Here is a 22,209-nt window from a genome sequence, read left to right as displayed (position 1 = left end):
CTAATGTCACTGTCGAGGCACTCAAGGCTGCTTGCATGACAATGCTACAAAGAGTTGACGCACTCACTAATCAATGGTGTATTGATGACGAGAGTACTATGATATAAGAGCCTATGTGAAAGAGTAGAATATTTTCGAGTAATGAAATGCCCCTCCCCTGTTCTTTAGACCAGTAATACCCACTCATTTTTTTGATACAGTGTAAACCGTGTGAGAAATTTCAGGTTCATACTCGGTTGCCCTATCTTAGGAATTAATTGTTTCAAAGATATATTGCTTTATTTTTGTCAGTGAATCTTTGTTGAGAGAGGATGGTGGTTACTGGAAACAAAACAACAAAGCCTGGAAGAGGCCGCTATCTTAATATTTTAGGAGACCGCTGTGCTCTTAAACCAGAAAGTCAAAACCTAATTAGAAACTACAATTCAGTCTTGTTCAAGAATATAAAACCGTATTAAATATAAGGTATAAGCCACAGGCACAGGAAAATTAGAAATAAGCTGTTCCTTCAATTGTCGCTTTGACACATGACCTATGCCTCATTGTCACTGATCTGGTGTCTTAAACTCCATGGTATTTACCTCTGTTTACTTTGCTATCTAGGACGTTGTGGATTTGAAAAACTGCAAATAAATTATTTAAAAGAATAAATAAGCTGCCCAGTTTAATTGCAAAACTGACCCATATACCCATATATTAATTGAAATACAGATATATTAATTGAAATACAGATATATTAATTAAAATACAGATATATTATTATTTGAAATACAGACTGCCACTTCAAGTTGTCACCTTTCTGTAAATACTCCTAAGTCCTTTACATCAGTGTTTGGAAGATGATCATCTGAAGAGAAGCTATAAATACTTTTTTACAGAAGCAGCAAAGTGTGAGGCCCTGTACTTGAACTGTCTGACCCTTAAAAACATTCCCGTCTGTGACATCTGAAATCCCAGGTCTTTACAGGCACCAATGCTTGTTTGTGTGAAATGTATTCACTCCTGGAGCCTGGAGGCGGCGGTTCTGTCATCAGCCACCAGAGGGCGATCCTCGCCTGCTGATGAAACTCATTGAGCTTTACATTGAATGAAAGGGAGAAGGGTTTCCTTTTCCGGGTTAGCGATGGCAGAGACAGCACCAGCAGCGGTGCTGACATCACTTCCTGCCTGTGCTCTGTGTCCAGCCGGTTGCAGAGGAGGAAGAAGCCCTGTCTGTATGTCTTCCAGGAGGAGGAGAGAGCACAGGAGGTGAGGCCTGTCCATGGGTGCAGAGGAGGTGAGGCCTGTCCAGGGGTGCAGAGGAGGAGAGGCCAGTCCAGGGGTGCAGAGGAGGAGAGGCCTGTCCATGGGTGCAGAGGAGGTGAGGCCTGTCCAGGGGTGCAGATGAGGTGAGGCCTGTCCAGGGGGGAAGAGGAGGAGAGGCCTGTCCAGGAGTGCAGAGGAGGCACGGCCTCTCCAAGGGGTGCAGAGGAGGGGAGGCCTGTCCAGGGGTGCAGAGGAGGAGAGGCCTGTCCATGGGTGCAGAGGAGGTGGGGCCTGTCCAGGGGTGCAGAGGAGGGGAGGCCTGTCCAGGGGTGCAGAGGAGGCGAGGCCTGTCCAGGGGTGCAGAGGAGGTGAGGCCTGTCCAGGGGGGCAGAGGAGGTGAGGCCTGTCCAGGGGTGCAGAGGAGGTGAGGCCTGTCCAAGGGGTGCAGAGGAGGTGAGGCCTGTCCAGGGGTGCAGAGGAGGTGAGGCCTGTCCAGGGGGGCAGAGGAGGTGAGGCCTGTCCAGGAGTGCAGAGGAGGTGAGGCCTGTCCAGGGGTGCAGAGAAGGAGAGGCCTGTCCAGGGGTGCAGAGGAGGAGAGGCCTGTCCAGGGGTGCAGAGGAGGTGGGGCCTGTCCAAGGGTGCAGAGGAGGTGAGGCCTGTCCAGGGGTGCGAGGAGGAGAGGCCTGTCCGGGGGTGAAGAGGAGGAGAGGCCTGTCCAGGGGTGCATAGGAGGAGAGGCCTGTCCAAGGGTGCAGAGGAGGTGAGGCCTGTCCAGGCGTGCGGAGGAGGTGAGGCCTGTCCAGGGGTGCAGAGGAGGAGAGGCCTGTCCAGGGGTGCAGAGGAGGTGGGGCCTGTCCAAGGGTGCAGAGGAGGTGAGGCCTGTCCAGGGGTCAGAGGAAGCGAGGCCTGTCCACGGGTGCAGAGGAGGTGAGACCTGTCCAGAGGAGGGGCAGAGGAGCAGAGGCCTGTCCAGGGGTGCAGAGGAGGTGGGGCCTGTCCAAGGGTGAAGAGGAGGTGAGGCCTGTCCAGGGGTCAGAGGAAGCGAGGCCTGTCCAGGGGTGCAAAGGAGGAGAGGCATGTCCAGGGGTGCAGAGGAGGTGAGACCTGTCCAGGGGTGCAGAGGAGGAGAGGTCTGTCCAGGGGTGCAGAGGAGGGGAGGCCTGTCCAGGGATGAAGAGGAGGTGAGGGCTGTCCAGGGGTGCAGAGGAGGCGAGGCCTGTCCAGGGTGCAGAGGAGGAGAGGCCTGTCCAGGGGTGCAGAGGAGGAGAGGACTGTCCAGAGATGGGGCAGAGGAGGAGAGGCCTGTTAAGGGGTGCAGAGGAGGTGTGGCCTGTCCAGGGGTGCAGAGGAGGTGAGGCCTGTCCAGGGGTGCAGAGGAGGTGTGGCCTGTCCAGGGGTGCAGAGGAGGTGAGGCCTGCCCAGGGGTCAGAGGAGGTGAGGCCTGTCCAGGGGTGCACAGGAGGTGAGGCCTGTCCAGGGGTGCAGAGGAGGAGAGGCCTGTCCAAGGGTGCAGAGGAGGTGAGGCCTGTCCAGGCGTGCGGAGGAGGTGAGGCCTGTCCAGGGGTGCAGAGGAGGAGAGGCCTGTCCAGAGGAGGGGCAGAGGAGCAGAGGCCTGTCCAGGGGTGCAGAGGAGGTGGGGCCTGTCCAAGGGTGCAGAGGAGGTGAGGCCTGTCCAGGGGTCAGAGGAAGCGAGGCCTGTCCAGGGGTGCAGAGGAGGAGAGGCCTGTCCAGGGGTGCAGAGGAGGTGAGACCTGTCCAGGGGTGCAGAGGAGGAGAGGTCTGTCCAGGGATGCAGAGGAGGGGAGGCCTGTCCAGGGATGAAGAGGAGGTGAGGGCTGTCCAGGGGTGCAGAGGAGGCGAGGCCTGTCCAGGGTGCAGAGGAGGAGAGGCCTGTCCAGGGGTGCAGAGGAGGAGAGGACTGTCCAGAGATGGGGCAGAGGAGGAGAGGCCTGTCAAGGGGTGCAGAGGAGGTGTGGCCTGTCCAGGGGTGCAGAGGAGGTGAGGCCTGTCCAGGGGTGCAGAGGAGGTGTGGCCTGTCCAGGGGTGCAGAGGAGGTGAGGCCTGCCCAGGGGTCAGAGGAGGTGAGGCCTGTCCAGGGGTGCACAGGAGGTGAGGCCTGTCCAGGGGTGCAGAGGAGGAGAGGCCTGTCCAAGGGTGCAGAGGAGGTGAGGCCTGTCCAGGCGTGCGGAGGAGGTGAGGCCTGTCCAGGGGTGCAGAGGAGGAGAGGCCTGTCCAGAGGAGGGGCAGAGGAGCAGAGGCCTGTCCAGGGGTGCAGAGGAGGTGGGGCCTGTCCAAGGGTGCAGAGGAGGTGAGGCCTGTCCAGGGGTCAGAGGAAGCGAGGCCTGTCCAGGGGTGCAAAGGAGGAGAGGCCTGTCCAGGGGTGCAGAGGAGGTGAGACCTGTCCAGGGGTGCAGAGGAGGAGAGGTCTGTCAAGGGGTGCAGAGGAGGGGAGGCCTGTCCAGGGATGAAGAGGAGGTGAGGACTGTCCAGGGGTGCAGAGGAGGCGAGGCCTGTCCAGGGTGCAGAGGAGGAGAGGCCTGTCCAGGGGTGCAGAGGAGGAGAGGACTGTCCAGAGATGGGGCAGAGGAGGAGAGGCCTGTCAAGGGGTGCAGAGGAGGTGTGGCCTGTCCAGGGGTGCAGAGGAGGTGAGGCCTGTCCAGGGGTGCAGAGGAGGTGTGGCCTGTCCAGGGGTGCGGAGGAGGTGAGGCCTGCCCAGGGGTCAGAGGAGGTGAGGCCTGTCCAGGGGTGCACAGGTGGTGAGGCCTGTCCAGGGGTGCAGAGGAGGAGAGGCCTGTCCAAGGGTGCAGAGGAGGTGAGGCCTGTCCAGGCGTGCGGAGGAGGTGAGGCCTGTCCAGGGGTGCAGAGGAGGAGAGGCTTGTCCAGAGGAGGGGCAGAGGAGCAGAGGCCTGTCCAGGGGTGCAGAGGAGGTGGGGCCTGTCCAAGGGTGCAGAGGAGGTGAGGCCTGTCCAGGGGTCAGAGGAAGCGAGGCCTGTCCAGGGATGAAGAGGAGGTGAGGCCTGTCCAGGGGTGCAGAGGAGGCGAGGCCTGTCCAGGGTGCATAGGAGGAGAGGCCTGTCCAGGGGTGCAGAGGAGGAGAGGCCTGTCCAGAGGAGGGGCAGAGGAGCAGAGGCCTGTCCAGGGGTGCAGAGGAGGTGCGGCCTGTCCAAGGGTGCAGAGGAGGTGAGGCCTGTCCAGGCGTGCGGAGGAGGTGAGGCCTGTCCAGGGGTGCAAAGGAGGAGAGGCCTGTCCAGAGGAGGGGCAGAGGAGCAGAGGCCTGTCCAGGGGTGCAGAGGAGGTGGGGCCTGTCCAAGGGTGCAGAGGAGGTGAGGCCTGTCCAGGGGTCAGAGGAAGCGAGGCCTGTCCAGGGGTGCAGAGGAGGAGAGGCCTGTCCAGGGGTGCAGAGGAGGTGAGACCTGTCCAGGGGTGCAGAGGAGGAGAGGTCTGTCCAGGGATGCAGAGGAGGGGAGGCCTGTCCAGGGATGAAGAGGAGGTGAGGGCTGTCCAGGGGTGCAGAGGAGGCGAGGCCTGTCCAGGGTGCAGAGGAGGAGAGGCCTGTCCAGGGGTGCAGAGGAGGAGAGGACTGTCCAGAGATGGGGCAGAGGAGGAGAGGCCTGTCAAGGGGTGCAGAGGAGGTGTGGCCTGTCCAGGGGTGCAGAGGAGGTGAGGCCTGTCCAGGGGTGCAGAGGAGGTGTGGCCTGTCCAGGGGTGCAGAGGAGGTGAGGCCTGCCCAGGGGTCAGAGGAGGTGAGGCCTGTCCAGGGGTGCACAGGAGGTGAGGCCTGTCCAGGGGTGCAGAGGAGGAGAGGCCTGTCCAAGGGTGCAGAGGAGGTGAGGCCTGTCCAGGCGTGCGGAGGAGGTGAGGCCTGTCCAGGGGTGCAGAGGAGGAGAGGCCTGTCCAGGGGTGCAGAGGAGGAGAGGCCTGTCCAAGGGTGCAGAGGAGGTGAGGCCTGTCCAGGCGTGCGGAGGAGGTGAGGCCTGTCCAGGGGTGCAGAGGAGGAGAGGCCTGTCCAGAGGAGGGGCAGAGGAGCAGAGGCCTGTCCAGGGGTGCAGAGGAGGTGGGGCCTGTCCAAGGGTGCAGAGGAGGTGAGGCCTGTCCAGGGGTCAGAGGAAGCGAGGCCTGTCCAGGGATGAAGAGGAGGTGAGGCCTGTCCAGGGGTGCAGAGGAGGCGAGGCCTGTCCAGGGTGCATAGGAGGAGAGGCCTGTCCAGGGGTGCAGAGGAGGAGAGGCCTGTCCAGAGGAGGGGCAGAGGAGCAGAGGCCTGTCCAGGGGTGCAGAGGAGGTGCGGCCTGTCCAAGGGTGCAGAGGAGGTGAGGCCTGTCCAGGCGTGCGGAGGAGGTGAGGCCTGTCCAGGGGTGCAGAAGAGGTGAGGCCTGTCCAGGGGGTGCAGAGGAGGTGAGGCATGTCCAGGGGTGCAGAGGAGGTGTGGCCTGTCCAGGGGTGCAGAAGAGGTGAGGCCTCTCCGTTGATGCAGAGGAGGTGAGGCCTGTCCAGGGGTGCAGAGGAGGTGAGGCCTGCCAGGGGGTGCAGAGGAGGAGAGGCCTGTCCAGGTGTGCAGAGGCGGTAAGGCCTGTCAAGGGGTGCAGAGGAGGTGAGGCCTGTCCAGGTGGGCAGAGGAGGTGAGGCATGTCCAGGGGTGCAGAGGAGGTGTGGCCTGTTTAGTGGTGCAGAAGAGGTGAGGCCTGTCCAGGGATGCAGCGGAGGTGAGGCCTGTCCAGGGGTGCAGAGGAGGTGAGGCTTGTCCAGGGGTGCAGAGGAGGTGAGGCCTGTCCAGGGGTGCAGAAGAGGTGAGGCCTGTCCAGGGGGTGCAGAGGAGGTGAGGCCTGTCCAGGGGTGCAGGGGAGGTGAGGCCTGCCAGGGGGTGCAGAGGAGGAGAGGCCTGTCCAGGGGTGCAGAGGAGGTGAGGTCTGTCCAGGGGTGCAGAGGAGGTGAGGCAGGTCCAGGGGTGCAGAGGAGGTAAGGCCTGTCGAGAGGAGGAGAGGCCTGTCCAGAGGTGCAGAGGAGGTGAGGCCTGTCCAAGGGTGCAGAGGAGGTGAGGCCTGTCCAGGGGTGCAGAGGAGGAGAGGCCTGTCCAGAGGTGCAGAGGAGGTGAGGCCTGTCCAGGGGTGCAAGGAGTTGAGGCCTGTCCAGGGGTGCAGAATAGGTGAGGCCTGTCCAGAGGTGGGGAGGAGGTGAGGCCTGTCCAGGAGTGCAGAGGAGGAGAGGCCTGTCCAGGGGTGAAGAGGAGGTGAGACCTGTCCAGGAATGCAGAGGAGGAGTGGCCTGTCCAGGGTGCACAGGAGGTGAGGCCCGTCCAGGGGTGCAGAGGAGTAGAGGCCTGTCCAGGGGTGCAGAGGAGGTGAGGCCTCTCCAGGGGGGCAGAGGAGGAGAGGCCTGTCCAGGGGTGCAGAGGAGGAGAGGTCTGTCCAGGGGTGCAGAGGAGGTGATGCCTTTCTAGCCGTGCAGAGGAGGAGAGGCCTGTCCAGAGGTGCAGAGGCGGAGAGGCCTGTCCAGGGGAGCAGAGGAGGTGAGGCCTGGGGTGCAGAGGAGGTGAGGCCTGTCAAGGGATGCAGAGGAGGTGAGGCCTGTCCAGGGGTGCAGAGGAGGTGAGGCCTGCCCAGGGGTCAGAGGAGGTGAGGCCTGTCCAGGGGTACACAGGAGGTGTGGCCTGTCTAGCAGTGCAGAGGAGGAGAGGCCTGTCCATGGTTGCAGAGGAGGTGAGGCCTGTCAAGGGGTGCAGAGGAGGTGAGGCCTGTCCAGGAGTGCAGAGGAGGTGAGGCCTGTCCATGGGTGCAGAGGAGGTGAGGCCTGTCCAGGTGGGCAGAGGAGGTGAGGCATGTCCAGGGGTGCAGATGAGGTGTGGCCTGTCTAGCAGTGCAGAGGAGGAGAGGCCTGTCCAGGGGTGCGGAGGAGGTGAGGCCTGTCAAGGGGTGCAGAGGAGGTGAGGCCTGTCCAGGGGTGCAGAGAAGGTGAGGCCTGTCCAGGGGTGCAGAAGAGGAGGGGCCTGTCCAGGGGTGCAGAGGAGGTGAGGCCTGTCCAGGGGGGCAGAGGGGAGAGGCCTGTCCAGGGGTGCAGAGGAGGAGAGGCCTGTCCAGGGGTGCAGAGGAGGTGATGCCTTTCTATCTGTGCAGAGGAGGAGAGGCCTGTCCAGGGGTGCAGAGGTGGAGAGGCCTGTCCAGGGGAGCAGAGGAGGTGAGGCCTGGGGTGCAGAGGAGGTGAGGCCTATACAGGGGTGCAGAGGAGGTGAGGCCTGTCCAGGGATGCAGAGGAGGTGAGGCCTTGCCAGGGGTCAGAGGAGGTGAGGCCTGTCCAGGGGTACACAGGAGGTGTGGCCTGTCTAGCAGTGCAGAGGAGGAGAGGCCTGTCAAGGGGTGCAGAGGAGGTGAGGCCTGTCCAGGAGTGCAGAGGAGGAGAGGCCTGTCAAGGGGTGCAGAGGAGGTGAGGCCTGTCAAGGGGTGCAGAGGAGGTGAGGCCTGTCCAGGGGTGCAGAGGAGGTGAGGCCTGTCCAGGGGTCAGAGGAGGTGAGGCCTGTCCAGGGGTGCAGAGGAGGTGAGGCCTGTCCAGGGGTCAGAGGAGGTGAGGTCTGTCCAGGGGTGCAGAGGAGGTGAGGCCTGTCCAGGGGTGCAGAGGGGGAGAGGCCTGTCCAGGGGTGCAGATGTGATGAGGCCTGTCCTGTGTTTGGGTGGTTCATAGAAGGTGGGGCCTGTCCAGGAGGAATGCAGTGGAGATGAGACCTGTTCTTCCAGGCAGGGTGGTAGAGAGCTGAGTTTAAGTTTGTTCATTGTTGTCCCAAGAGATTTGTGGAATGAGTGTAAGTTGCTTGTAAACTGGCCAATTGAAGAGCCACAGAGTGAAGCGCCTCAAAATATTTTATTATATATTACAAGAGATTAATGCAGATTTATAGACAATATTGCAAAGTCGAAGACCGGGTAAAGGAGGACGCATCATTTAGCGTTGCATCCAGAGGTTAGTGGACAGATCCAGCAAAATGTGAGGGGCTGCAGACCAACCTTCTGGATGAGACTTTGTTGTAACCAAAGTTCTCTAGTGACAATTGTATTACTAAGCAGAAGAAGATCAAAATAACAATAATGAGCGCTCAGACAAAATTTTTCCAGACGGGAGACGAAAGTGGTTCTCACGGATTGTATTCTTGTTTTGATTCTGAGTTTGTTGCTGGTATGAATGTGGATATGCACGGCGTTGGTGTGCAGAGTAATGATGTTGTGGAAGGAGGAAATGTTGTTCCTCTGGGTCAGGGCCGTACTGGGAACCCAAACCAGGCCTGACAATTTTGACGGACCAGCTCCCTGCCTCTTTTGTTGCTGGGGGCGATATAGCAGCACCACAGCAAAACCAGCCCCGAGTGACAAATATCTTTCCCAGCACTGAACAATCGGTCCCCACTCTTATAGCCTCCTGGGGAAAAAAACGGAAGCCCGTTATGGCCAGTCCGGCCCTGCTTAGGGCATAGGGTTTATTAACAGTGGTCATTTAAATACCTCAAACACTAATAATGTGCAGAATATGACATGATCTGTGTGATGTTTGCAGAAACCTGGGAAACTGGAACATGAATCAGATGACACAGAATGTGATGTCTCAGTCAATGGTCCCAGCCCAACTGGCCTTTGTTACAAGCATGAAGAATCAAATGCAAATATATTGGAACAGCCCAATGCAGAATAGAATGCCAAAATTCTCAACAAATGCAGGATTTCAACAAAATCCTTTAGTGATTAATAAGGATTTTCCACGACTTGCATGTACGCTAGGAGTTTCTATTGGACTGAATCAGACACAATGACGGTGACTGAGACGGGAGAAGGATTGCATGCTTGGTGCAGTCCTAGAGGTCACCCAGAGTGGCTCTTTTGTAGAAGAAGAAAAAGGGAATCCAGCATCACTTTTAATCAATAAATGTGCCTCCCGTCCCAAAGTCAGACTGATGGGAGCTCCCAACCCACACCTCTTGGGAAAGGAGTCCAAGTTGTAGGCATTTCTAATAAACAATTAGTAAGCTGTCAGCAAATGTTCCCTTACAAATTGGGTCAATGATGAATGGCCAGAAACGTATACGTATCCACTTATTATGTTTGGGAATTACCTTGTAAAATGACTTGTGGCTTTTTGGGGAAGAGTCACAATTAATTATTCATTTTGTAGGTGTGGTTTATTAAATTACATTTTGTTGTGCCATGTTTTCATGACTATTCATTGATTGCTGTCATTTTTAACTCATCGTGAACCATGTCAATAATGTGTTCTCTCTGTCTAAAAACTTAAGAACTTTTCCTTGATTCCTAACTGAGCAGATTCTATATCAGTTTGCTATTTGATATTATAAAAAAAAAAAATCTTATATTTTAGCACACATTTGTTGTGTGTGGTCTGTCTATTGACTTTACAGCTAGAGTTATTTCTGATTCTGGCTTTTGATATACTTTAGAGGTTCCCTTTATGTGATCCTCCTGCAAATATTATGATAATTATTTCTCTGACTGAGTACCCATGTTTACTCCTTTAGTAATTATTTGAAAACTTTAATATAGCTTTGAAGCTTGTTGTAGCTCCACAGGCAAGGGCCTTTACCGAGGGAGCGGTCCTTTAAGGGGCTGTACTGCCTGCTATGGCTGACTATAAGGTCATTACACTGTTTGCCCCATGAGGGCAGAATGTGTTAATCAATAAAACAACGGTGTCCCAGAGACCGAGGGGGTTGAAACACCTCCAGTACTCCGAAACCTTTGTTTCAAAGCTGTTGCTGTGAAGCTTGAACAGTTAACAGCCGCATGCGGGACCACGGGGGTTAATTGTTGAACATTCACAGCAATAGCTGTTAAAGGAGGCTGAAGTCAGACTCTGGTTCTCCCTGTGCTCGGTTGTTTTGTAAATCCAGGACGGTTATTTGTAAAATGTGATGAAGTGTGATTGTCGCCTGATGCAAAATTATTTCTTTACTTCCTTTTAAGGTATTCTGGGATGACAGGCAGTGCAGCGTGGCTGCCACCATCGGAGGAACGAAAAAAATAATTGTCAGGTAAGGATTCCTATAACTCTATGTTTCCTTTTCACCTGTTTCTTCTTTCTCTCTTCCCTTTCTTGATCTCTGTTTTTTTTTGTCTCTTTACTTCAACTTTTGGCCCTCTCTGTGCACTATTCTTGTTGTTATCAAACTTCTGATAATAATATGATGGAGCCACATGTTGGGGGTGCAGTGCAGGCCCAGTTCCTTTTTAGGTCATTTTGCCCAGCAGTTCCTTAACTATTATCACATTTGTCTCCTCCTCTACACCACGTGATGGTGGTTCACCCTGATTAGAGGTGCCACGCTGTTGCCTTGTACTGCGTTTAGAAAGTGACTGTGATTTTAAAATGTTATTGAATCATTGTGTGCGCTCTAATGGGGGGAATGTTTTAAAAACTATTATAATTGCCTACTTGTGTGGGGTTACTGCATTCTTTCCAGGCACTCTTCTGCTTTTTTCTTCATCTCGGGGAAGGGGGTGGGGGGCTTTTGGGGGTCTTTTGCTCCTTCCCCGATCCACCACGACTCGCCAATTGTATGGAGGGAAGTGAGTGTTTCACACTTGCTGCTCTACTCCACTTCCTGTCCCAGATCGATGGGCAGCGCTCTAGTTGTTCCTGACTGGCCCAGCTATTTAATCAGGACGCGCAGTGAACGCACGCAGCAGGCGCACCAAAGGCACGCCTGTCTGTGTTAGTCTCTGCCAAGTTTACGCCTTGTGCCAGGGACGCTGTCCTTTTTATTGCAGACCCTGGTAAGCTCCTTGTTTACCCGAGAGGACAGCTCTTGGAGCTTCAAGGAGAGAAGGATAGAAGGATGTGCATTTCAGGTCAATGAACTGTGAGCATTGGGCTATATGAGTGTGGTAACTGTAAGACAGTCATTCCATTGGGGGTAGCTAAAAAAACAAGGGGAAACGTGTCAGCCCCACCCTTACCCATGAAACAGTCCTTTTCAGGGTATCTCCTGATCTCTTATTAAACATAGAGCAGAATTTAATGATTTTGTCTCCTCCCGTAGGCCTGATTGGGTATTTATTACTGAAACCTGGGCTAGAGATTGGTCAGAGCTTGACCTGGTGGAGGCCATCCCCTCAGGGTATGCTCTGTCCAGACTTGATAGGGGGGTTTGGGAGTACTTTATAAAGACACCTTCTTGTGCTTCACTGAGGCCCTCACCACTCCCTCAGATCCTTATCAGACCCTATATTTCTCCTTGAAGATCCTACCCACTGATAGTTTTGTGGGAGTGGTCAGCTACCGGCCTCCCGGACCCAGTGGAATGTTTAATTAGGACTTCAGCAATCGTATTGAGCCTTATTTGGCTAGATCCACTGTCACTCTTTTGGGTGATTTTAACTTCTACTTGGAGAAAACTCTGTGCTCTGAAACGCAGGTTTTCCTGGAAACTATGGACTCCTGTGGCCTTCCTCAGCTGGTGAGGAGCCCTTCTCATACGGCGGGACACATTCTGGACGGGATCTTCTCTAACGATCCGAGGATGGAGGTGAAAGATCCCATTCCACTCTCTTGGTCTGATCAAACACCATTCCATTTTTTATGCGAATTGCAGAATCCCACCCAGATCCCAATTTTAAGAACAGGGTGGAGATGAAGAGAAACCATAGCCGCATAAATAAGGAGGGTCTTCTAATTATTGCTGTCTCCCCCACCTGGCTCTTGGCAGCTCTGGACTCTCATGCCCCTCTTAAGGAGCATTATGTGGCCAGAAAACGCCCTTCGGCGCCCTGGTTCACTGAAAGGTTGAGAAACCTTAGGCAGGTATGGCGGCAGCAGGAAAGAATATGGCGCTGTGAGCTTATCCCTGCCGAAAGGGACATGCATAAACACTGATTGAAGGAATACAGGCTAGCTATTAATGAGGAAAAGGTCATCTACTATCCCAAGATGACGGAATCCATCAAATACCAGAGGGAACTCTTCACTGTGATTAATTCCCTCCTAGCCCCCTCGGCCTCTGCCAACACCGAGGTCTCTCAGGAACTATGTGATAAAAGGGCATGCTTTTATACTGACAAAATCAAGGACGTATATTCCTCCCTGGAGATATCCAATGTCGGAGGGTCAAAGGCCGATCGTCCTTCGTATTCTCTGGTAGCTCCTGCAAAGGATTGCCGCTTGAGCGCCTTTCCCCCTATACTTCAAGAAGACATGGAGCGGATGGTAAGGGGAATTAGATCTGGCTCCCCTATGGAGCCCTGTCCCCTGAAGATCCTGAAACTAGGAATGGAGGCTCTTGTTCCTACTTTGACTGTAGTTCTTAATGCCATTATTACTTCTGGCCAGTATCCCACTGCCTGGAAAACGGCTGTGGTTAAACCTCTCTTAAAGAAGCCCTCTCTGGATCCGGCGGAACCAAAGAACTACAGTTCAATTTCCTGTTGCCCGTCCCAGCTAAAATCTTGGAGAAACACCTGAACCTCCATCTTAGCACCTATCTGGAGGACCATCAGTTGCTCAACATTCGACAACAGGTCGACGAAGGATACACCACCTTACTGACCCTTCTGGACCTAACGGCTGCCTTCGATACCATCTCTCCCCTTAGATTGGCTGGGGGGCTCCGGGAAATAGGGATTGAGTGCTCCGCCCTTAATTTGCTTACATCTTTCCTTACGGAACAGGCTCAAAGAGTTACGATGGGTCAATTCCTTTCTGCTCCTAAACGGCTGTTCTGCGGAGCTCCCCAGGGATCCTCATTGAGTCCCACCCTTTTAACCTTTATGTAGCCCCGCTTGCCAGGGTTGTAAGATCTTTTGGCCTAGAAGTGTTATCCTATGCTGATGACACTCAAATCATGATTAGCATCACTGAGAGTGTTGAAGCTTCAGCAGCAAATTTTAAAAGCTGCATGCAGGCCGTAGCTGCATGGATGACAGAGAACTATCTAAGACTCAATGGGGATAAAACTGAGATTTAAATTTTCGGAGACAATCAGGAGATTTGGTCCAGGGCCTGGTGGCCAGATACTCTTGGATCTTGCCCTCGTCCTGGCCTCAGTGCCAAAAATCCAGGCATCATAGTTGATACCGCCCTCTCCTTGGGCCCCCAAATAAATAGAAGTCTCCACTTGCTTCGGAATGATAAGAACTCTCTGAAAGATATGTCAATTTCTCTCCCCCTCGCGTGGAAACAGGCAGTGGTGGCCCTTGTGTTGTCCAGATTGGATTACTGCAATGCCCTTTATGTAGGGATCAATAAGGGTCTCCTACACCGACTCCAACTTGTGCAGAATGATGCTGCCAGGCTGGTGATGGGCCTTCCTAAATTCCTCTCTGTTGCGGCTACCATCAAGAGCCTTCCTTGGCTTCCTTTGGGTCGGAGAATTGAGTTTAAAGCCCTGTGTTTGGTGCACAAGGCCTTTTTATAATATGGGGTCAGAAGGCATTAAAAAACTGTTTCGGAGATATGTCCCTGGTAAGCAGTTAAGATCTTCCAGCAAGAATTCGGTTACTGCGCCTAGATTCAGGAAATCTAGATGGGGGAGGGTCCTTTTCGCTGGCTGCGGCCAATTTGTTGAACTCCCTTCCTCTTTCAATTTCGATTCTGGAAACTCATTCCTCATTCCGTAAGGCCTTGAAGACCTGGCTCTTTACCAATACGAATCTGTGAGCCCTGTATCTATGGACACCCCTGATCATGATCCCTATCCGCAGCGCCTTGATGCCCCTGGGCTAAGTTGATAGAATTTGTAGTATGGTCATTTCATCAAAGGATTTGAATGAACACCACGTGGCAATATTTTTTGGGGGGGAGTGCAGGATGCTCAGGCCACATGGGTGGGTGGGGGCTGACGTGTGAAGGCGTCGGGAGTAGATCCAATGAAGTCTTTAAGTCACTTTCAATTTTTTTTGTCTTTCCCAGGAAGAAGGCGGCAAGTTCTTCGCAGTTAGGCTGCAGATTAAACCCAGAAAGCAGGTTGGGGCTGCCTGGTATATTGCAATTTAACGAGTTCAAACAGTTTTTTTAGGTCTATTCCTGGCATTGTTTAGCTATTTCCTAAAGATGTTTGCTTTTGAGCTATGTATGTGTTTGTTGTAAATGATTCTTAGAGATCTCACTTGCTGGAGGTGTTCAAGCGAGGAGGAGAATCTCCATGACCATCCAGTCAATCTTAGATTGCATCTTTCAGCTTTTAGACTACCATTGTACCAAGGCTCGGAGTCTTTGGTGGATACTCTTTTTGGTTGGAGGGGTGCCATAGAGCCTAGAATGTTTGTCATTGAATTAGTGTAATGATCAGTAAGGTCCTAGGCATTTGACATGTCTTCGGGAGCGGGGAGGATATAATTGCTAATAGATATTAGTTCATTCAGGTTTATGTTTCGAGAATTCCTTTTCCAGTGTTTTTGTTTTATGTGAACCTTTTTTGAGGACAGTGATTCAGTGATGAGCAAAGTGATGCAGTGGTGGTCTGTCCAATCACATGCAATGATAGATTCTAGTTGAATGGAATTAGCTTTAGAGGTAATTAGATCCAATGTCGCTTCCAGGTTCTAGGTAGGACTTTTGCATATTTGGATCAAGTTTAGGTCAGCTAGGAAGGTTTTACAGTGTTTGGAAGATGCTCATCAGAAGTGAAGCTATAAATGCTTTTTTACAGCAGCAGCAAAGTGTGAGGCCCTGTACTTGAACTGTCTGACCCTTAAAAACATTCACGTCTGTGACATCTGAAATCCCAGGGCTTTACAGGTATAAGTGCTTGTTTGTGTGAAATGTATTCACTCCTGGAGCCTGGAGGCGGCGGCTCTGTCAGCGGCCACCAGAGGGCGGTCCTCGCCTACTGATGAAACCACTGAGCTGCACATTGGATGAAAGGAGAAGGGTTTCCTCTTCCGGGTCAGCGGCGGCAGAGACAGCACCAGCAGCGGCGGTGACAACACTTCCGGCCTCTCCTGGTGTGTCCAGCGTGCTGCAGAGGAGGAAGATCTGTCTGGTGGGCAGATACCTCCATCTTCAGACCCCAGATCTACCCCTCTCAGACCCCAGATTTGCCCCTGCCCCCCCTCCTCCCAGATCTGCCCCCCCAGGAGGAGGAGAGAGCCTGGACAGTTTTCTGCTCAGGTAGGCGAGCTGCTAACTCACTTAGCTGCAATTTATTAATCCATGGATCAGATTCCCCCCGGCCTGGCATTCATGGTGACATCAGAAGAGCTCATCTCTTCCTGCTGCTGAGCCTCAGTGGGGGGCGGAGGAAGTGAGGCCTGTCCAGGGGTGCAGAAGAGGTGATGCCTGTCCAGGGGTGCAGAAGAGGTGAGGCCTGTCCAGAGGAGGGGCAGAGGAGGAGAGGCCTGTCCAGGGGGGTGCAGAGGAGGTGAGGCCTGTCCAGGGGGGCAGAGGAGGAGAGGCCTGTCCAGGGGGGTGCAGAGGAGGAGAGGCCTGTCCAGAGGTGCAGAGGAGGTGAGACCTGTCCAGGGGTGCAGAGGAGGTGAGGCCTGTCCAGGGGTGCAGAGGAGGTGAGGCCTGTCCAGGGGTGCAGAAGAGGTGAGGCCTGTCTAGAGGTGCAGATGAGGTTAGGCCTGTCCAGGGGTGCAGAGGAGGAGAGGCCTGTCCAGAGGAGGGGCAGAGGAGGAGAGGCCTGTCCAGAGGAGGGGCAGAGGAGGAGAGGCCTGTCCAGAGGAGGGGCAGAAGAGGAGAGGCCTGTCCAGGGGGGAAGAGGAGGTGAAGCCTGTCCAGGGGGGCAGAGGAGGTGAAGCCTGTCCAGAGGTGTGCAGAGGAGGAGAGGCCTGTCCAGGGGGAGCAGAGGAGGTGAGGCCTGTCCAGGGGTGCAGAGGAGGTGAGGCCTGTCCAGGGGTGCAGAAGAGGTGAGGCCTGTCCAGAGGAGGGGCAGAGGAGGAGAGGCCTGTCCAGAGGAGGGGCAGAGGAGGAGAGGCCTATCCAGAGGTACAGAGGAGGTGAGGCCTGTCCAGGGGGGCAGAGGAGGTGAGGCCTGTCCAGGGGGGCAGAGGAGGTGAGGCCTGTCTAGAGGGGTGCAGAGGAGGAGAGGCCTGTCCAGGGGTGCAGAGGAGGTGAGGCCTGTCCAGGGGGGCAGAGGAGGTGAGGCCTGTCCAGGGGTGCAGAGGAGGTGAGGCCTGTCCAGGGGTGCAAAGGAGGTGAGGCCTGTCCAGGGGTGCAGAGGAGGAGAGGCCTGTCCAGGGGAAGGAGAGACCTGTCCAGGGATGCAGAGGAGGTGAGGCCTGTCCAGGGATGCAGAGAAGGAGAGGGCTGTCCAGGAGGACATAGAGGAGGTGAGGCCTGTCCAGGGGTGCAGAGGAGGAAAGGTCTGTTCAGGGGGTCAGAGGAGGTGAGGCCTGTCCAGGGGTGCAGAGGAGGTGAGGCCTGTCTAGCAGTGTAGAGGAGGAGAGGCCTCTCCCGGGGTGCAGAGGAGGTGAGGCCTGTCAAGGGGCAGAGGAGGTGAGGCCTGTCCAGGGGTGCAGAGGTGGTGAGGCCTGTCCAGGGGTGCAGCGGAGGTGATGCCTGTCCAGGGGTGTAGAGGATGTGAGACCTGTCCAGGGGTATAGAGGATGTGAGGTGTCCAGGGGTGCAGAGGGGGAGAGGTCTGTCCAGGGGTGCAGATGAGGTGAGGCCTGTCCTGTGTTTGGGTGGTTCATAGAAGGTGGGGCCTGTCCAGGAGGGATGCAGTGGAGATGAGGCCTGTTCGTCTAGGCGGGGTGGTCGAGAGCTGAGTCTAAGTTTAATAATTGTTGTCCCAAGAGATTTGTGGAATGAGTGTAAGTTGTTTGTAAACTGACCAATTGAAGAGCCACAGAGTGAAGCACCTCAAAATATTTTATTATATATTACAAGAGATTAATGCAGATTTACAGACAATATTGCAAAGTCGAAGACCGGGTGAAAGAGGACCCATCATTTAGCATTGCATCCAGAGGTTAGTTCACATATCCAGCAAAATGTGAGAGGCTGCAGACCAACATTCTGGATGAGACTTTGTTGTAACCAAAGTACTCTAGTGACAATTTTATTACTAAGCAGAAGAAGATCAAAATAAAAATAATGATGGCTCAGACAAAATTATTCCAAACGGTTGACGAAAGTGGTTCTCACGGATTGTATTCTCGTTTTGATTCTGGGTTTGTTGCTGGTGTGAATTTGGATATGCACGGCGTTGGTGTGCAGAGTAATGATGTTCAGTATGCGCAAGGAGGAAATGTTGTTCCTCTGGGTCAGGGCCAGACAGGGAGCCCAAACCAGGCCTGACAATTATGACCGACCAGCTCCCTGCCTCTTTTGTTGCTGGGGGGTGATATAGCAGCACCACAGCAAAACCAGCCCCCAGTGACCAATATGTTTCAAAGCACTGAACAATCGGTCTCCACTGTTCCAGCCTCCTGGGGAAACACCGGAAGCCCGTTACGGCCAGCTTAGGGTATAGGTTTTACTAATAGTGGCAATTTAAATACCTCAAACGCTAATAATGTGCCGAATAAGACATGATCCTTGCGATTTGCGCAGGAACCTGGGAAACTGGAACATGAATCAGATGGTACAGAATGCGATGTCTCAGTCAATGGTCCTAGCCCAACTGGCCTCTGTGACGAGCATGCAGAATCAAAGGCAGATAAATTGGAACATGCCTTCTGTCCAGATGGTCCCACAGCCCAGAGTAGAATAGAATGCCAAATTCTCAACAAAATCAGGATTTCAACAAAATCCATTAGTGATTAATAAGGATTTTCCACAACTTGCATCTACACTAGGAGTTTCTACGGGACTGAATCAGACACAATGACGGTGCCTGGGACGGGAGAAGGGTTGCATGCTTGTTGCAGTCCTGGAGGTCACCCAGAGTGGCCCTTTTGTAGAAGAAGAAAATGGGAATCCAGCATTACTTTTAATCAATAAATGTGCCTCCCGTTCCACAGTCAGACTGACAGGAGCTCCCAACCCACCCCTCTTGGGAAAGGAGTCCAAGTTGTAGGCATTTCTAATAAACAACTAATAAGCTGTCAGCAAATGTTCCTGTACAAATTTTGTCATAAATGAATGGCCACAAACTTAAACTGTGATTAAGATCCAGTTATTAAGTTAGGCAATAACCTTGTAAAATGACTTGTGGGTTTTTGGGAAAAAGTCACAATTAATTATTCATTTTGTTACTTGTGGTTTATTAAATTACATTTTGTTGTGTCAGGTTTTCATGAACATTCATTGATTGATGTCATTTTTACCTCCTCATGAACCATAACAATAATGTGTTCTCTCTGTCTAAAAACTTAAGAACTTTTCCTTGATTTCTAAGTAAGCAGGTTCTATGCCAGTTTGCTATTTGATATTATAAAAAAAGTTTTCTTATTTCTTAGCACACATTTGTTGTGTGTGGTCTGTCTATTGACTTTACAGATAGAGTTAGTTCTGATTCTGGCTTTTGATATACTTTAGAGGTTACCAATATGTGATCCTCCTGCAAATATTATGATAATTATTTCTCTATCTGAGTAACCATGTTTATGCCTTCAGTAATTATTTGAAACCTTTAATATAGCTTTGAAGCTTGTTGTAGCTCCAAAGGCAAGGGCCTTTACCAAGGGAGCGGTCCTTTAATGGGCAGTATTGCCTGCTACGGCCGACTATAAGGCCGTTTCACTGTTTGCACAATGAGGGCAGAATGTGTTAATTAATAAAACAATGGTGTCCCAGAGACCAAGGGGGTAGAAACACCTCCGGTACTCCGAAACCTTTATTTCACAGCTGTTGTTCAAAGGTTAACAGCCGCAAGCTGGACCACGGTGGTTAATTGATGAACAGTCACAGCAATAGCTGTTAAAGGAGGCTGAAGTCAGCCCCTGGTTCTCCCTGGGCTCGGCTAAACTGCTTTTCATCATTCACGTGAGCCGGGGAGATGCAGGAGATGAGCAGAACCCCCCCTCCTTCCGAGACGCCAGTGACATTGCAAGCTACGGGAGGAGGAAGGGGGGAGGCTCCTGTGTGCCCTGATTCCAGCCTCTATCTTCTGCCTTCTCTTGCCCAATCCAATTATTTTGGAGAGGCAGAGGCTGTATATTAGGACATTGTATTGTTGAGAGCAGCGGGCCAATATCAGGTTGTATATATAGGCTGCTGCTGCTGCTCCGTTGTCTTCAATAGATCTTAACATTTCAATGTTCTAAGCTTTGTCTTCTGAAGGTTCAATTCCGAATTCCATCTTGTGGGGCTCACTAGACACTGACCCTCTGCATCATCCCTTCAGATAATTTTTAAATACAAAGCGCCAACACATTGATGCTTTGTTGCTTCCATTGCTCAGCATTCGAACTCTGCATCAGCTTGAGCATGAATTGCAGTTCCTCCGAGAGCATGGTTTGTATAAATCTAAGAGTCTGGTTGACGGATTTATGAACGGGGCAGAATTATGTACAAGGAATTTAACATACCTTTGCAAACCAGATTGTTTTGATTTGCAAGTTTCACAGGTTGTAAATGGAAAGATGGGGGTTATGAAGACATGGACCGGGTTGTTAGGGTTTGTTCTCTGAGACTCTGGGTGCACTCTATATTCACAGAGACCTTTTCCAGCTAGGGTTCATGGTTCTTGGTGAACCAAAAAAGTGTTTATTCATACCCATATTTGCTTCACAATGGCCTCCAGAGAACAAGAGATTCTTTTGTTTTGTAAGTTCAGGACTTTTTTTGTAAAATGTGATGAAGTCTGATAGTCATCTGACGCAAAACTATTTCTTTACTTGCTTTCAAGGTATTCTGGGCTGACCAGGCAGTGCAGCGGGCTGCCACCCTTGGAGGAACAAAATATAATATAACTGTCAGGTAAGGATTCCTATAACTCTTAAGTTTCCTTTTACCCTGTTTCTTCTTTCTCTATTCCCTTTCTTCATCTCTGTTTTGTTTTTGTCTCTTCAGCTTCAACATTTGACTCCTTCTGTATACTAACCTTCTTGTTATCAAACTTCTGATAATAATATGATGGAGCCACATTCCTCCTGGAAATGTTGGGGGTGTAGTGCAGGTCCGATTCCTTTTTAGGTCGGTTTTGCCCAGCAGTTCGTTAACTATTGGCACATTTGTCTCCTCCTCTACACCACGTGATACTCTCCCCCCTCTGACTGTTCTTTTGCCGTCTTTCTCTCTTGATCTGACTTCCATCTCTTTACGTCCTCCTAAACTATCCTTTTCAGTCTTATCTACTACAAGCAAAAGACACAGTATATGTGTGTGGACACACATGCACACAAGGCTTGCTTTAGGGTGGTGCAACCGGTGGAGCTGCACCTGGTGCTGACCTTGGGGGCACTGTCTTTAGAAGTAACCTATGGGTTCACAAGCACCTGCTGCACAGTTTCCTGTGCTGGAACATGTGGTGCGAGTGGAAGATAGCCTTTTATCTCTTTCTTCTGTTTTGTGTTTTTCTTTTCTAGACCCTTTTTGTTTCCTTTACTGTTGTGCTGTTTTTTTCTCTTTTTCAGGTGTTGCAGTGCCTGGGGCCTGTCGGAGGAGTGTGATGAGTTCTGGGCACCAAGTAAGTCCTTATCATCCGCACAATTTGAAATAGTGAATTCCACTGACCTAACTGGACACAGCGTCAGTCTATGGTGGCATTTAAAGCAGTGATTACAACAAAGCAAATACCTTTGTTCAATAAATTGTTCAATAATTGTTCTAGATCACTGGAAAAACGAATAGATTAACAGTCTAGGTGGGCAGGAGATAATTAATTAAAAGTATTACAAATATCTCTTTGTGATGCCAGCCTTTGCCACAGTAGTTGTAAATTGATAGTGTTGGCTGCTGCTGAGAATCTGTGTCACAATATATGTGCAACTTGTGTTTCTTTCTTAAATATTAATTACGTTTTCTCTCACATCTATGAGTTCCAGTGATCCGAAGCTCCCGATTTACAGTGTCCCTGAGCTGTTTCACCACTATCAGATTTCCTGGCTTGTTTTTGTCAATACATTCTTTGTGCAAAGTATAAGGTCATAAATATTTTTTCTTTGTTTTCATTTACAATTTCTGACTCCGTTTCTACAGGTGACTGAAGCATGAAGAGAAAAAAAGAAGGTTTAAATTTAGTGAAACGCAACGAAAAGGATTATTTCAAATAAGTTAAAACATTCTCGAGCTCTTGAGAAGAAAACATTTTCTATGTGCCAGGAATGGTGAGGATGTTGGTGCGGAAGAAACTGGTGAATGTGAAAGTTGTCAAATCCCTAAAGGAAAATGACCATAAATGTTTATCAAGTGTCAGGAAACTGAGATTGAGGAGAACATTGGCCACAACTGATACCTACACAGTGCACTTGAGAAAACTCAGTGTTGTAAATTCTGTTTGATGATTTATGAGAAATGCTTTGGAGACGCAAACCCTCCCCAACAGATCAGCATCCGTAGACGTGTTGTGATGTGACAGAACCGTCAAAAAGACTAATATCCCTGGTTTACAAGCGGAAGCTTTTGTCTCTGTCTCCTGAAGATGAGAGGAGAGAAAAGGTTGTTTAAATACACTTTCTTAGATGTCGTTACAGCAAAGATGCTGGATTACCACTTCCAATATAGGAAGATTTTCCCCCACCAACTCTGTCTCTTGGGTCGATCCGAGTGGTTTCAAAGTGTCCTGTAACTCCAAAGTCGATCATTAACCACTGAACAAAAAAGCATATTCTGGCACAGAAAGTATAAAAGGGCCCAGTGTTACGCTATTGATAATTCATAAACCACCCTGGCATGCCCTAATCATCGGTCATTACTGGTATGAACGAACATACCTAACAGGCAAACACTAAAGCCCAAAGACCTTAAAACTCCTAAATCAAATGTGATAAACTAGAATCACTAAATAAGACTAATTAAACTAGAGGGAATTCACCCGGGCATAACTTGGAGAAAATGAATCCATGAGGGCATCTTAATCAATACAAGGGGCTCCTCGGTGAAAGTTAATAAGACAAGTTAGATTGGTGCCTTTAAAGGTAGAAAAATTATCTC

General features: G+C 51.8%; 1 long non-coding RNA gene across 1 annotated transcript; it reads left to right on the top strand.

Annotated features, from left to right (window-relative positions):
* Nucleotides 1-1,171: 1,171 nt before the first annotated feature.
* Nucleotides 1,172-21,125, top strand: LOC144807296 (uncharacterized). The gene is made up of 4 exons (XR_013606178.1): nt 1,172-1,248; nt 10,197-10,264; nt 19,964-20,034; nt 20,691-21,125. It is a non-coding gene; the product is annotated as an uncharacterized LOC144807296 (long non-coding RNA).
* The last annotated feature ends 1,084 nt before the right edge of the window (nt 21,126-22,209 follow it).

Source organism: Lissotriton helveticus, chromosome 1_2 (assembly GCF_964261635.1).
Source record: "Lissotriton helveticus chromosome 1_2, aLisHel1.1, whole genome shotgun sequence".
Taxonomy (NCBI): Eukaryota; Metazoa; Chordata; class Amphibia; order Caudata; family Salamandridae; genus Lissotriton; species Lissotriton helveticus.
Note: the sequence above shows the minus strand (reverse complement) of the source record. Positions and strands in the feature narration are given on the sequence as shown.